We start from the raw sequence: 4,904 nt of genomic DNA on the forward strand, positions 1-4,904 counted from the left end.
GCGGGTGTAGATTAATGTAAACATGTCACGCTGCGCTGGAGGCGGGTGTAGATTAATGTACACGTGTCGCGCTGCTGGAGGCGGGTGTAGATTAATGTAAACGTGTAGCGCTGCTGGAGGCGGGGTGTAGATTAATGTAAACGTGTCGCGCTGCTGAAGGCGGGTGTAGATTAATGTAAACGTGTCGCGCTGCTGGAGCGGGTGTAGATAATGTAAACGGTAGCGCTGCTGGATGCGGGGGTGTAGATTAATGTAAACGTGTCGACGCTGCTGGAGGCGGGTGTAGATTAATGTAAACGTGTCGCGCTGCTGGAGGCGGGTGTAGATTAATGTAAACGTGTTGCGCTGCTGGAGGCGGGTGTAGATTAAGGTAAACGTGTAGCACTGCTGGAGGCGGGTGTAGATTAATGTAAACGGTGTCACGCTGCTGGAGGCGGGGTGTAGATTAAGGTAAAACGTGTCCGCGCTGCTGGAGGCGGGGTGTAGATTAATGTCAACGTGTCGCGCTGCTGAAGGCAGGGTAAGATTATGTAAACGTGTCCGCGCTGCTGTAGGCGGGGTGTAGATTAATGTAAACGTGTCCGCTGCTGGAGGCGGGTGTAGATTAATGTAAACGTGTTGCGCTGCTGGAGGCGGGGTGTAGATTAATGTAAACGTGTAGCGCTGCTGGAGGCAGGTGTAGAATTAATGTAACGTTGTCGCGCTGCTGGAGGCGGGTGTAGATTATGTAAAAACGTGTCGCTGCTGCTGAAGGCATTTGTAAATTATGGTAAACGTTTTGCGCTGCTGGAGGCGGGTGTAGATTAATGTACACTGTGTCACGCTGCTGGAGGGGGGTGTAGATTAATGTAAACGTGTCGCGCTGCTGGAGTTGGGTGTAGATTAATGTAAACGTGTAGCGCTGCTGGAGGCGGGGTGTAGATTAATGTACACGTGTCGCGCTGCTGGAGGCGGGTGTGTAGATTATGTAAACGTGTCGCGCTGCTGGGAGGCGGGTGTGATATTAATGTAAACGTGTCGCGCTGCTGGAGGCGGGGTGTAGATTAAATGTAAACGTGTCCCGCAGCCGGAGTCTAGATTAATATAAACGAAAACGTGTCCGCGCTGCTGGAGAGGCGGGTGTAGATTAATGTAAACACGTTGTCGGCGCTGCTGGAGGCGGGGTGTAGATTAATGTAAATGTGTCGCGCTGCTGGAGGCGGGTGTAGATTAATGTAAACGTGTCGCGCTGCTGGAGGCGGGGTGTAGATTAACGTACACGTGTCGCGCTGCTGGAGGCGGGTGTAGATTAATGTACACGTGTCGCGCTGCTGGAGGCGGGGGGTTAGATTAACGTAACGTGTCGCGCTGGCTGGGAGGCGGGTCATATGATTAATGTAAACGTGTCCTCGCGCTGCTGGAGGCGGGTGTAGATTAATGTAAACGTCGCGCGCTGAGCGCCTGACTGGGAGGGCGGGGCTGGAGTTTTTAGATAATGTAACGGTGTAGCGCTGCCTGGAAAACGGTGTAGATTAATGTAAACGTGTACGCGCTGCTGGTGGCGGGTGTAGATTAATGTACCTTTGTGTCGCGCTGCTGGAGGCGGGTGTAGATTAAATGTAACCGTGTCCGCGCTGCTGGAGGCGGGTGTAGATTAACATCCACACGTGGTCGCGCTGCTGGAAGGCGGGTGTAGATTAATGTAAAACGTGTCGCGCTGCTGGAGGCGGGTGAATAGATTAATGTAAACGTGTAGCGCTGCTGGAGGCGGGGGTAGATTAATGTAAACGTGTAGCATGCTGGAGGCGGGTGTAGATTAATGTAAACGTGTCGCGCTGCTGGAGGCGGGTGTAGATTAACGTACACGTGTCGCGCTGCTGGAGGCGGGTGTAGATTAATGTAAACGTGTAGCGGACATGCTGGGAGGCGGTGTGTAGATTAATGTAAACGTGTCGCGCTGCGGGAGGCGGGTGTAGATTAATGTACACTTGTTCGCGCTGCTGGAGGCGGGTGTAGATTAATGTAAAGTGTCGCGCTGCTGTTAGGCGGGGTTGTACGATTAATGTAAAACTTGATGCGCTGCTGGAGGCCGGGTGTAGATTAATGCGCTGCATGAACGGGTGTAGCGCATGCTGTAGGAGGCGGGGTGTAGATTAATGTAAACGTGTCGCGCTGCTGGAGGCGGGGTGTAGATTAACGTAAACGTGTAACGCGATGCTGGAGGCTGGGGTGAGATTAACGTAAATGGTACTGCCTGGCGTGTGTGTAATCTAATTTAAACCATGTTCGCGCTGCTGGAGGCGGGTTGTAGGATTAATGTAAATGTGTTCGCGCTGCTGGAGGCGGGGTAGATTAATGTAAACCTGTGGTCACGCTGCTGAAGGCAGGTGTAGATTAATGTAAACGTGTGGGAGGCGGGTGTCGATTAACTGTACAACGTGCGCGCTGCTGGGGCGGGTGTAGATTAATGTAAAAGTGTCGCGCTGCTGGAGGCGGGGTGTAGATAATGTAAAACGTGTCGCGCTTGCTGGAGGCAGGTTGCAGGATTAATGTAACGTGTACGTTAAGCTGCTGGAGGCGGGTGTAGATTAATGTACACGTGTCGCGCTGCTGGAGGCGGGGTGTAGATTAATGTAAACGTGTATTCTTTTTAAAAGTTAAGAGTCAACCACACCCTCCTAAAATGGCTCGTTTAAACACGCCCCCACATCTCTACATCACTATGTGAGAAGATTTGCATAACACCGCCCAGATGTTCACACAAAGAAAGAAGGCAAAGTCTGTTTCTATAAAGTGGGGCAGTTCCAACTTTGCAAGTACAGTCTGGCGCTTCTGACTCACAGCCTGTAAGTATGTTTTCATATTTAAAGAATTTGCAACTGATGATTCAAACGCAAGTTCTGAGCAGTGTAGAGTAGCGCTTCTTGTTTCTCAGATCAGAAATGCAGACATAGTTTTATGTTTATACGGCCCGATACGCAACGCAACATGTAAAAAAGACAGTATAAGTCATTATAATCAGTAATTATAGCCCCACTGGATGCAACAAATGCTTCGTTTGTAATGGGTTTTATTGGTTTTGTCTCGTCGTGCCGGGAGATGGCATCACAGTGTAGTAAGAGGCGTAATATTTCTGTCACACACTTGAGGAATTCGGCCAATCACAAAGCACTGGATAGCTGCCCAATCACAGCACACCTCACTTTTGTAAGAATCGCTGTGTTTCAGAAGACGGGGCATAGAGGAGAATCAATAATATACAGTATGTGGAAAATAATGTGTTTTTTGAACCTTAAACATGGTTTACCTTAAATCACATAAACACATTTCATTACACCAAATAATGTTATTTTTAGAAACATCATATGACCCCATATAAACACACAAAACAAAAATGAAATAACAATTTACTTTTTCTAATTTCTCCAAATAATTTGCGCCTCTACAAACGATTGGGTGTAATTGTGGCATCCCTTAACTGTGCAGCCCTAATATATATATACATACATTAGACAGGTAGACAATGGGCTACCTATTAAAAAAGAGATTGTGATGCCATAAAGGTAGACAATGGGCTACCTATTAAAAAAGAGATTGTGATGCCATAAAATGCTAATAATATAATATTTAATTTAAAGTCTTTTTACATCACTTTTCACACAACACACTCACAAAAACAACAGATAAAAACACCACAAAATATATTTGATCAAACAAACAATATCTTCTTTTAATAAAATGCAATCAACAATAACACTCATCTGGAAAAGTGTGGATCCGGATCATTGTGATCCAACCCGATTTAAAAGAAGTAAGACGGATCACGTGATCCTGGATCCAGATTCAGCTTTTTGAACAACAGGCCCCTCATTATCAGTGGGCGTGGCCCGAGCGCCCAATCCACCAATCAGAGCAGAGTCCCCGTCCTCGGACAGTGACGTGTGCTGTTAATTGCGGCGATTTGAATATATAATGAGCGTGCTGCTCACCTCAGTGCGTCTGTACAGCGTCGCCTCCCCGAAAGAGCCCTTCCCCAGCACTCGGATGGGGATGTAGTGCAGTCTCTCCTCTTCTCCGCTGAAAGCTCCAGATGCTGATGATCTTCCGCTGACTAATTCACACCCAGACTCTGAGTTCAGAGAGGCGTAGTGCCGCTCGTACTCCTCCAGAGACATCTTCCCGACGCTCGACGCGGCGCACGGTCGCCTGTAGGCTCGGAGCTGGATCTGGGCCTGCTTCAGCGCGGCCTGAGCATTGATTTAACTCCCGCGCCGCAAAGATCGCCTCAGATCACACACATCTGCGACACACTCTCGCGCGAACACACTTTCAGCTCTCTAACCGGATTAAACTACTTCCCTTCCTCCCCGTTTCTTCTTTTCCAAACTGGACTACACAAGACGAAGTTGCTGTTGGGAGTCATTTCCGACAGGGAATCGATTCACTCGTGCGTTTGTTTTGAACAGGCGCGCGTCCGCTGACTTCATCGAGCGAAGCGAATGAATCTTTGAGAGTCGACACCGCTCTGTTCGGACAGAGACGACAAGCGACGCAGGAACCGGAAGTGACTCGATTTCACTCTGCTCACGGGCTTTTATTTCAAAATAATGTGCAGCATAAAATTAATAGATCTCTCCTTAGTATTATTATTATTATTATTATAACACATTTATAATAGTGTGGTAGAATGGTATTATACGACGGAAAGGAATGAATAGATATTTATAAAAATAGCTGGTGACTAATAAAAATGCTAATAACACGACTTATTACATTGTTATTACACACTACATACAGTACACAAACACAATCTATATTATATTGCTGTTATATTATAGCACTTTTGTACACTTAGGTCCTTTTTTTTGCATTTTATTCGAAAAATGAAACCATGTGGCATCTGGAAATATTTGCATTGTTTCATA

General features: G+C 47.3%; 1 pseudogene; it reads right to left on the minus strand.

The window, feature by feature from the left end:
* Positions 1-4,599, minus strand: part of LOC122134352 — an 11,670-nt pseudogene extending 7,071 nt beyond the window's left edge.
* Between the last annotated feature and the right edge of the window lie 305 nt (positions 4,600-4,904).

This window comes from Cyprinus carpio, chromosome A17 (assembly GCF_018340385.1).
Source record: "Cyprinus carpio isolate SPL01 chromosome A17, ASM1834038v1, whole genome shotgun sequence".
In the NCBI taxonomy this organism is placed as follows: Eukaryota; Metazoa; Chordata; class Actinopteri; order Cypriniformes; family Cyprinidae; genus Cyprinus; species Cyprinus carpio.